Source organism: Haplochromis burtoni, unplaced genomic scaffold (assembly GCF_018398535.1).
Source record: "Haplochromis burtoni strain Fernald_Lab_line unplaced genomic scaffold, NCSU_Asbu1 Contig_1, whole genome shotgun sequence".
Taxonomy (NCBI): domain Eukaryota; kingdom Metazoa; phylum Chordata; class Actinopteri; order Cichliformes; family Cichlidae; genus Haplochromis; species Haplochromis burtoni.
In genome coordinates this window covers 6,854,126-6,866,294 of record NW_024582362.1, presented here as the reverse complement: position 1 = coordinate 6,866,294, position 12,169 = coordinate 6,854,126, and the positions used below count along the sequence as shown (strand labels likewise).

Below are 12,169 nucleotides of genomic sequence, written 5' to 3'. Positions count from 1 at the left end.
TGTGTGTGTGTGTGTGTGTGTGTGTGTGTGTGTGCATCTGTGTCCTGGCCGTCATCCCTGCCTGTTCTGGGTAAATTGCCCATTGTAGTTATTTTCCCTTTTCTGAGGTGGCCTCTCTGTATGTGTGTGTGTGTGTGTGTGTGTGTGTGTGTGTGTGACCTTGGGATAATAACAACCCCGTGTATCTGCCTTCTTCCCTGCTACAATGAGCTTCATCCTGTATCTGAGGCCTGGGAGACAAAAGGATGACCAAAGCGAGACAGGCTATTAATGTAGATGAGTTGCCCATTGCATACTTACACCTAGAGGCACTAATGCAAAATTCTATACTTAAGCATTTAGACATTGGCAAAAAATGTCTTACGCATAAGAGGTTAAGGCTAAACTTCAGCTGATATTTGGCTGTCAGGGAGAGGGAAACCAAAATATAAAGTAAGGTTGTGGTTGCAGGACATTTTCTCACTATAAGTATGTGCAATGTCCAGTCAGTAATGAATCTGTCATGGACTTTTGATTCATTAATTGCTTTATTTTTAATGCTAATTACTGCCACTAACACTTTTTAACTGAAATTCATCAAACCTTATACATGAGTGCACATGAACAGAAACGTACAAATTCATCTATAGGGTAGGGAATGTGTTAGGATGGGATATGGCTCCGCTCCACCACCTCTCTGCTGCTCTGCCTCCTGACACTAGTGGCATTTGGGAGGGATTATGGGAAAATGTCACACCAGCGAAATTACTGTATATCTTCTCTCCTCCCCATGCCTCACTTCACTTCACCTCTTCTCTGGCTTTTACTTGAGGAGAACACAGCCTAATCATAGCCAACAGGCCTAATGGTACTCTGGTAGAAACAGTGCACTGATACAAAATTAAATGTCAATTTACAAAAGCTTATTATAGTGCTAATCTTTACCTTAATACGTGTTACTATGAATCTTAAAAAACAAACAGTATACTTTTCACAGACAAGAGCCGAGTTACTTATTTTTATGTTAATTTGTGCTTAAATCATTTATAAGAAGTTTCTATAAATGTTTGGCTGCAGGCAAAATCTCACCTGGATAGCTGTGTGTTAGGCTCAGTCTATAGTCCAGTTTCACTATGTAATTATTTTTAACTCTCCTTCTAAGACACTAATAATAAGATTTAATTTTTCTTGTATTTAATTATTATTTTTATTAACTCTGGGCAAAAATGTCAAGCAGCCATCGGTATCTTTCCACAGTACTCTTCATGGGGCTGTTGATGTTAAGGTCAGCAAGTTGTGCCTCTCGTGCAGGAGAGGCATCTTGACCTTTTAGCTGAGTTGCTTCAGAAAAGCAAACGAATGGGGTTCTGCAATGACCAGTGAGCTACTAAGATGCAGTGTGTGGCTGAATCTGTGAGAAAAATTTACATGAGAAATGAAAAAAAGAAGAAGAAGAGTTTCATGTGTCATGGATCTTTGTTATGGTTGTTGTATTACTTTCAAACGCAATAGTTTTTTGTTTTTGATCACATTTAGTCATGCATTCATATCTGTATTTACCAGCTCCAGGTTTACAAAAGCACCTGCGGATTCCAGTCCTGTCATGATACATCCCACTGGAAGAGCTCTTACTGAAATAAAAAGCACTTAGACACCCACTGAAGCGCTCACACCCACACATATGCACACAGAAACCAATATTAACAATATTATACTTAATCTAATATCTATTTGCCATGCTAATTAAAAGGTACTGACTCACTGGTATGTTGCCAAACACTTTCCAAGCATAAAGCAGAACTAACCGGACAAAGGAGTATTTAAAAAAACAAAGGAATTTTTTTGGTTTTAAGTCTAACCATAATTTATAAGAACACACTACAGTTATGACCTTAAACACAGTTTCTCCGCATCTATTAGTGCTTGGATGTCCAGTGGTGGATCTATGACAGGATTGTGATTTCTTCCTTCAGCTGATTGAATCTGAATCTGAGCGAGAAAGTGAATTTGTGGTATTTAAAACTCTTTTTTTTTAACCAACAAAGTGCTTAAATAAAGGCAAATCAATCATTCTGCATCTGTGTTTGTTTTGCATAACACTGAGCTATACAGATAGAAAGATTATGTGAATTCAGCCAACACATATGCTACAGAGACATCAGATTGATGTGCTTTTGATTGGATTTTGACTGATTGAAAATTTGGGAAAGGGAACTAAAGAGGAAGAGAAGTTCAAAGAAATGCACGTGACAAAAATCAGAATAGCTGCTCTAGATAGCTTTAGGTGTTTTTCTCACTAGTTTCACTCCACTACAAAGACGTCCCTTTTAATTTGTCTTCTGTACGACAGGCCAGAACTTGATGCTTCAAGTGTAGTCTATATTTCCATGTCCCACATGTTTTTAATTCAACCCCATATGGCAGAAGACAGCTACAGCTTATAGATTTGGTGCTGTAAAGCTCAGTGTAGCACCTTTTCAGAGCCGATGTAATGCCCATAACCCCTTAAAAGTACCAGTGGGGCTGCTCAGTAACCACCGGAATGTGTGCAGCTGGATGCTTTTGAAAAAGCATCCATGCTCCATGAATCATCTCTTGTCAAATAAAGCAAAACATATTTGTTGATGACACATCACTGATAGTAGCCATTGTTAAGAACCCCCACAATAGTTATTTACTGGGAGGAAAAACTGTTCTATTTGCCCTATAAAAATAGGTGTTTGGCTATGCCATTATAATTTTTTTGTTTCTTTGTTTGTTTATTTATTTATTTTCATTCAGGGAAATGCTCCTGTTCTCATCATAAACTTGCCTTCCTCGCTTTCGCTCTGCAGAGTCAGTTCTGTTTTTTTCACTAAGTTATGATAAACTAACACAGATTCATCCGAGGGCCTCCGACTGAATGCAGAAACTCATCTGTCATGCATCCATTACTCTCATCATCTCTCTCTCCATCACTCCATCACAGCTCTGCAGGTCTGATGGGCTGGGAGGTATAGACATCCATCGAGAACAAAGCACCAAGTGTTTTCTCCCGTTCTTTCAGTGTAAACACACAGTTGTCCTCCCTCCTGTTGTCCTTTGTGTCTATTAAAGAGTCAAATCACTTCTCTGTCCCTCTCCTTGTTCCTATCAATCTTTTCTCCTTCTTCTTTCCACTGCAGGGTAAAAAGTGATTCCTTAGACTCTACTTACCACGCTTACAATAGTTATATGCGCATGTTTGTGCTTCTGTGTGTGTGCATGCACTTTCATATTATAAACATTGGCTTTGCTATCAGACAGACAGATGCTTGATCATGACTCAAGTCCAATGCTAATCTTGGTAAAATGACGGCAATAAAAAGAAAGCACGGCGAATTAAGAAAAAGTTGCAAGGCACATCTTCATGAGTCATTTCACATGTTAGTGTTATCTTATCCCTCTTGAAGATGTGTGTGAGTATATTCTTGTGTTTTCATTACATCAATAAGTAACATGTGAATTCATGCGTGATAGTGTTTGCTTTTCCCAAGCGTACATTTTGTACCTTTTCTGGATCCCCCTGAATCACTTCACTGATTTTACAGTCTTGAAATGCCATTTGTCAAAAAAGCCTGAACCTTGCAGAATTGTATGTTTGTATATATGTCAGTCAATATTAGAAACAAATAAATGTAATCCAATCTATGTTCATTCTGTTGAAATAAATGCCATTGTAGGGTAAAGGACTATTTATTGGTTCACTTACTGTGTACCTTTAATACTTGTAACAGTAACCAATAATGACCAAGTGTTCAGTCAGTCCAAAAACAAGATGGAAAAAAAAAAAGAAAATCAACGAGAAGGCAATATTTTGGCAATTTCAAATACAGGTTTTTGCCTCATTGTTTTATGTCAAACAAGCTGTCAGAGCTGTCAAGCTAGGTCGTAATTTCACACCTATCCCATCATGGGTTTTGCTTTCATGCCAGCAATCGTTTTGCAAGGACGGGTGAACTTGCAGAAAATAAAAGTTTTCTCACCAAATTATACCATTTCAGCGGATTCAGTCATCTGCATCATTGAAATGTTGCTCACTGAATATCATGAAGAAAATAAACCCCATACCTCAGATGAATGAGAGAGGTGGAAAATAAAATATCACTGCTGTCATCTATATTCCTCTATGGAAGGAGTCACACTTTCTATAGTTTTTGTGCATGCTGCTGTGAAATCTCGTGTTTTTTCTCTTTTATTTTATTGTATCTCTATAGCACCTTTCTGTGTGTTTATAGAACACACGACACACTTTGTGTTCAGTTGACCCAGAGTGAATAAAGCATCCACTCTGCCATATTGTTTGACCCCAGATATGTTGGAGCTTCAGCTCGGTGATGTTTCTATTGCTCAGCTCTGTTCCTTATTTCTCTCTTGCCTCCATCCCCATTTTATTTGAAGTGGATGACTGCTTTTAGCCTCACTTAATCCGTTTTTTGTGTGTATGTGTGTGTGAGAGAGAGAAAGTGAAGTCTTAAGGAGTTGTGTTGCTTTATGGTGCACAAACATACTAGGAAAATGTCAAAAATCTTTAAATGCAGACTCAATTTTGAGACATATTTCCTTTTTATCATCATTTCAGACATTACTCTAACATCGCTATCTTAAGCGCAACAATTTGTTTCTAATCATTCTAATCCTTTGTATCATCGTCTCAGCTTCCCACCTTCTCCAGCTCCTTCGTGATCTTCTTACATATGATCTGATATGATCTGATGTCATGCATGTCAAAATGTACAGTGGTGAAAAACCAGTTAGAAGTCATTGGTTATATCAGTTTTAGATACAGAGTTCACAATAGTGAAATCATGTTTGTCATTGTCTGAATTATTTATTTTATCAATGTTTTAAACCATTTTACTCATATTTTTTCATTTATATCTTCTACTCCTATCCTAATGCTATCATTTCCACAGTCAGCCTCATTATCTGCCCGCTCGCTCTGTTGCTTTTAAGCCGCATTTTTTTTTTTAGCAAATCCTGAAGTGATAGCACTCTGTGTTGCATTGTTGCTCCATTGAGATCTAATGAGAATAGCAGGTGGATAAACTAATCACTGGTTTATTAGTTTTTCTCTGCTGATTACACTCTTTCCCTCTCACACAAACACAAACGGGCTGCACACAAAACAGCACTAAAATATTAACATGCAAACACCCAAACTTATACAGTGCCCAAGGAGGATTTAGTCACCTTAGGGTGAACTGTAGGACAAGTAAAGAATTAACCAGTAATGCTGTGATAAGAGCTAAAATAAAATAAAATTTCACTTCTTTATATTTCTCATCAAATGATTTTTTTAAATAGTCCTGATCAATAGTTTTTCTTTGAACATTGGCTGCTTTTTCACTTATTTTAAGGCTAGTCCTCATATCTGAATATTTTCGGATGAACAAAAGCTCCAAAGCCGTGCGATGTCCTTCAAGAAGTCTAAACAACTATTCCTGAAGACTACTTAAAAGAAAACAAGAAATCTGGCAGACCTATAGTTCAGACTATACTGAATAATAAAGGCAGTTATACCAAATAAGACTTTCAAGCTTGTTAAAGTTGTACAAGCTTTGTTTTTGTTTTTTTCTTATATCAATTTCCATGCAAGTTTGCATATGTTTCAATAAAGCTCTGCGCCTGTTTCCCATTTTCCAACCCAGCTTTCAGCATAGTTTTTGCATGTGACTATAATGTGTGTAACTCAAAATTGTGCACAAACACTTCCGATATAGATAGAAGTCTGAAGCCACTGCAGCGCTTCAAATTTCCAATTTATATTTTATCATTCTCTAGGCTTTTAGTTCAGGTTTAACTTCCCCATCACAACCAACCCTCCCTATGATAGCAGAGAGTGTATTCAAAAATGGAGTGATAAGAGAAAGAGGACAGAGAGAAAGAAACATAAGATGTTTGATTACTGAAGTAAATGTAGAGTGTGTTTGAAGGATGCACATGCTTGTGTGTTTCTGTAACTTAAAGAGAGTGCATGGGGAAATTACAGACAGAAGAATTTGTTTGTGTGCGTGTGTGTGTGCATGCGTGTGTGTACATCTGAGTGGATCTGCCAAGTCATCTCACTTGTTTAATGTCAGGGCAGGTCTCTGACCTCTACAGTAAGTGTCTGGTTGTGTAATGTGAATCTGGTAGTGGAAGAATGGATTTACACACCCACCTTTTTCTCTCTCACACACGCTTTCACAGAGCATAGTTGTGTATCATGACTTTAGAGGGCATTGCATTGAATCACATTCATATCCTGAAGACTTAGAGTAACTGTAACAATACCTAGTACCTGACTGACCTCAGCCTTCTGTGAATGTAACCTTAAACTGACTTTGAAATGCCCTCACCTTAAAATGTAATGATTTACATACTGTCAGCCCATTAATGTGACTGTGCAAACAACATTTTTATGTCTTACACACATGACAAAGATAGTTTCACAAGTAAATCAACACACATTTAAATGTTAATATTGTTAATATTTTGTTTGACCTTATTGTGATAGCTACATGGCAAAATAATATTGGATAATTTGTGGCTGGTTAACACACATAGACATATGAACTGACACTGTGACACCTTCATTAGCGATAAGGTATGAAGGTACATTTGTTGGACATGGACACACACTCACACATCTGCACGGAGGAGCATCCTCATTAGCATCATGGCAAAAAAAAAAATAGTCCACCCATCCTGTTTGTTATTCAGTGGCAAGAGCATGATTGCAAATCAGGAGGCAATTTTTCCAGCAGACTCTTGTTCGTCCACCAGCTTAATCCTGTGCCTACACTTTGAATCTCTGAGTATCGTGGATGGGGATTTGATTGGTCAATTTTGTTCACTTTTGGTTGTATCATAGCAGAAGCTGGAGTGGCAGTTCTCAGTGTTATCAGACATAATTGCAGTGCAGTCTGTTGACAGTTGGTCACTGATATCAACCCTTTCATCAAGCTGTAAAAAAACCGAGAAAAAGAAACACAACAATACAGTCTAAAGAAGGCTCGGTTTACTCACCTTAAATCGGGGTACTCAAACTAATCACACAGAAACTTTAATCAGCTTTAATGGGGTTTAATGATGATGTTCAGAGTAGTACACTGACCTTTGAAGAGGCGGAAGTGAATAGATCATTTTTCTGTAGAGCTTGGTAAATTAGTACGAATGGTGAAGAGTGATATTGCAAATCAGCCATTGGATGAAAAAAAAAAAACGCTAAAAGTAAAAATCAGTGATCATTTTTCATACATTTATTTATGTAAATACACACACACAGATACACTTAACATAGCACTATGTTACAATAATATACTGTTTATTAATGATGAATATCACCATGTTGACTGGCACCATACTAGCTTTTTGAAACAATTTGCGATGAATGAAATGTGTGAATCTGATGGAGGAATAATAAAAAAATAATAACAATAATAATAGGGAAATAATAACAATATTATAATAAGACATACTCATGTTGTCGTAGCTTACCAGTTATAAGGTAAACCTCATAATTGCTTACATGACCTTGCTGTAAACATACCCTGCTTTATGTCCCCTTTGACTGTAATTAGAAGCATAATTTAAAAATAACACCAGATTTTGCTAAATAAGACTTTAAATATCGACTGAGACCAGTGACTTGTTTTTGTTTGTTTGCTCATAACCAAAGCAGGCATACTCTGCTGACCATTAGAAAAAACAGATTTAACATGCTTCGTTTGTTCTAATCGACTTCCATCTTTTACATACAGTCTGTTGTTAGATTGTATATCACAGTACAACAATATCGTTATCCAATTGGAAAAGTGTCATGAGGGTATCAGATTAAGGCTGACTCCTGGTTCGGATACAGTACAATACACAGCTCAATCTTAATGAGCGTGGTGCGATACAGTGTAATGGTCTAGGTCACCTCAGCATCTACTGGCCCATTTAATGAATGTTTGACTGAGAGTATGTTTCACTGGTCTATTGTTTGGCTGTGTAAACATCCAGTAATTGCACCCTGCAACGGGGGAATAGTACCACCGGGCTGAAAATTACCGATCAGCAAATGCGGGATAATGGCCGTGTGAACATGTGTGTATTTTTTCCTCTTTGTAGTTATGAGGAAGCGTATATTTGTGTATTCAAAGACACACAATCATGCATGTGCTATCTGCAAGTGTGCACACTTGTGTGGTTATGTCTTGCGTGCATTGATGTTTGCATGCGTGTGAACGCTCTCCTTTGTTCACTTACAGTGTATGTATAATGCGCTGTGCACGTGCATGAGTGCACGCCTTTTTCTGGGCGTGTAAATAAATGAACACCTGTCTGTCAGCCTAATGCCCTATTCGATTATGCCTCCGATTCTGTGTGTTCAGCTAATTGCAAGGACTTGTGCTGGCGTTTGTGTTTTCCTTACCCTGGCAAATCGCTCTGTGGCCCTGCACACTAATGTTCCCCTTCAACAACCTCACCCATGCAAACTTCACAAACACATATCTGCAAGCACACAGTCTCTCCCAGTTGACATTTTCTACATTTTAATTTTCAAGTGGCCATACTTATCCAGATCAAATTACAAAAAGAGAGCAAAGTGTAAAAACACTCTACTATTATAATCTGCTCTAAAAAAAAAACGACTTATTTAACCATGCAGCAGAAACATTTATTGGACAGCGATACACTGAGAGAACAAAGAAAATAACCAGCATAAACACCAACGTTCTTACTGTATCTGAATGCTCCTTGGATACAGTTCTTTTATATGAAGTATAGATGAAGCGCACTGTCTAACCCGAAAATCGTTAAGGATTTTGATGACAATCTTGCTGTTCACCATACTTTAATTAATTACTGTAACATTACTTAGTCTCTACAGACTCTTAATCTTAATTTTTACTATTTTAGTTTCATAAAAAACTTACAAAATAAAGTTATATTTGTGATTTGTTAGTTTCAAACTATACATTCATCACTAGCTGTTTTCCCATCATTATTTGTTTCTCTGTTCCATGCAAGGTGAGCTGGTCTCACTCAGCAATGCTCATTCTTCTTACTTAATTCTTTGCTCGGTCCTATTCAACCTCCTGAGCCCCAGACTCCCAGCTGGAAGATGCCATAGAGAAAGCATATTGATTTTTCTTGTCATCTGATGGTTGCTGCATGAAACAAAGAAAGGAAAAAAACCTCCAGACAGAGAGAAGGAGAGCGATACACAGGTGTGGCGGTATGTGGAGACAAAGGGAAGGAAAGGAGCTCGAGAAAAACCACACGTAGCTCCAACTGTAGAGATGAGCTGGAGAAAAGTAGTAATCTTTTCATTCTTATGTCCATACTTATTATTATCTGCATTGGATTTTCCTGCTCGTATTCATGGTCTCCTATTTTGTGCTCCTATCTCCATTTCTTCCTGTCTTTGTATGGAATTAATGGCTCACTTTTCTGTTTTCATGAATAGAGGTGAAATGTGATTACGAGAGCCATTTCCATTTGCCCATCAGTAACCGCGGAGCAGAAGGCAAGAAGTAGGGGGATGGTGACACACTATAAGGTGTTTTTATTGTAGCTGACTCACGGCAGATTTTTTTGCTTCTGTTTATTTCTGCATTGGCTTCATTTTAGGCTCAGTCCATCTATCTCTATCCATTCATTTGTCAGCTCAGCTGTTATGGGCTTCAACCTTTCTCTTCCCCCACCTTTCATTGATCCCATTTGCTGGAGCTGTGGCTTTTGTTTGGTTCTTCCAGGTCTACACAGAGAATTTTTTAGCAGACGAGAAGAATGTGGGCAAAACACATTATATTGCCTAGAGCCATTAAAGGCCAGGGGAGAACGCAAACGTTCTGATTCTGTAGAAAGTGCTGTGGTTTTAAAAGGTCCATGTCAACTGCTCCTAAGGCCACGTGCTCTTTTACAGTATGTTTTTTTTATTGATTTTTATTGGCTAACTAGAAAATCCACACACTTACAGATATGAGTTTCATGTGATTACCTCAGGGCTGTCTCAATCGAGACAGAATTACTTTTGTGGAAATTTTGTACGATTGTATGTTACTTTGCACATGTTTGTACATGAGATGTGATTCATATGTTGTTTCTTTTTTCAATTTCGGTTGTCGTGTCTTCTAATAATAATGAACAACAAAGAAGAAATCAATTATGAGTTGGAGCATTTCAGGGATGTAATATATATTGATTCCTCATTTAAACTGAAGGGGAATATGTGCATCCTAATGATCCTAATACGGGCATCTGATAGCGGGATAAAGCACAACGTATGCTGTTTGAAAGTTCCTGTTTCTGTTGGACGAGGACAAGGGCATCCCAAAACTTTCCCACGTATTTCTAGCTTACCTCTCGATATAGGGACGTTTCCAGGGTGACTCTACGTAGAGTCACACTCATTACGAATCGGGCCATATGCTCAGCCCAAGACTCAGCACAGGTGCGTGGCAATCACCGATCATGCTGCATGCTGCTGGGAATAAGGAACAAAAAATGTCAGAACAAAAAGTGACACTTGAGGTTTGTTCACATTCAATTAACTCGTTAATGTTAAACAAACAAACAGAAAACTGACTTAGAACATGAAGTAGGGCATGAACCTGACTGCGTGCCGTCTGAGCACCCTGGGAGAGCGTCTGAAGTCCACACTGTAGTAAAACAAAACCTGGTCAGTAAATGTAATCTGGACAACTTGATTTTTTGTTTGGCTGACACATTTTAGTTCAGTCATCTTAACTAGATCTAAATAAGCTGATGCAAGTATCTTGTAATATTATATAACTTGACCATGATGATTTAACCTACTGAGGTAAACATTAGGTTGATATAAATATGTTTACAATACATACACCATAAATTATTGTCCCTGTTTATCAGTACCACCTCTTGCACATGAGGTGAATCTTCCTCCGTGGCTATGTACCAAAGAGAAACATAAATGTAACTTTGCAGCATTTGTCAGTAGTTCACATCAGCAGTGCTGGCTATTTTCTCTGGATAGCATCTTAATTAAGTTGCACTTAATTAAAGGAGCTGCCATTGAACTAAGAGCCACTGTTTGTGCATCTCTCACATGCAGCTTATTCGGGCATCTGTTTGTCTATCGAACTGCTGAAGTCTTTTTTTCTTTTTCTTTTTTATTTACCTTGGGTAGTACACTCTGTGCTGAGGAGCACTTTTTTTACACACACAGATTGATGCAAAATGCATAAAATAACACCTCTCTTAGTTCAGTTCTGGGGAAAATAATACTTACTCACACTTAAGTACCTACTTTTTTTACCACTCTTTTAGGCTTTTGACAGCCATTGGCAGTCAACAGGAAAATATTAAAATGAAAAAGACAGGAAGAAGATAGTCTGGTCTACTAAAATGCTAAATAATTTGATCTTCAGTGTTGAAGAGAATATCATTTGCTCCCCAAACCAATAGCCAACCTTATTCAGGTCCTTCATAGTAACTGCTTTTTCTCTCTTCTCTCTCCTACACTACCCCTTCCCTCTGCCCTCCCTCTGTCTTAACACAGTGATGAAGATTGATGTTCAGGTCCTAATTAGCATCTGCTTTAGTATGCACACTGCCAGTTTGTCCATTCCTGACCCTCGAATCAGTTAACAGACATGACAGGCCTTGTCCAATCAGATTAAGGCCAGAGGGACAGACTTCCTGTGTGGAGCTGTCACTCTAGATGCACTGTGGGCACCGCTGATGGATGTGATCTGGACTAGGAGACCCAAATCATTTCAAAATTGTGTAAAACATCATGCATCGTATTAGGTTGTGCAGACAGATGAATAAGATTAACTACAACACCACGACAGTGTGCTGTAAACGCCCTCAAATGGGATAGAAGTGGTAATAAATGAAAGTGACATGATGTGACAGCTTGTTGATCTTAAACCATAAACATTTTAGTCCTGGTTGAATTTGCAACACTTTTGAAAACAGGTGTCAGGCTCTGAATGTGTTTCAATATTGCAACCGTCAATTTGTGGATCTCTTTGCATTACTTAACTTCTCCAACTCATTTATTTCCCCTCATATAGCATCAGCCAATCAGTGTGAAATTCAACATTGTCAAGCATATTGTGTTATAGTGTGTGTGTGTGTGTGTGTGTGTGTGTGTGTGTGTGTGTGTGTGTGTGTGTGTGTGTGTGTGTGTGTGTGTGTGTGTGTGTGTGTGTGT

At 38.1% G+C, this 12,169-nt stretch overlaps 1 protein-coding gene across 3 annotated transcripts in view; it reads left to right on the top strand.

Annotated features, from left to right (window-relative positions):
* The window catches only part of ctnnd2a (catenin (cadherin-associated protein), delta 2a), a 270,721-nt gene that overhangs the window by 165,224 nt on the left and 93,328 nt on the right, over positions 1-12,169 (top strand). The window lies entirely within an intron of this gene.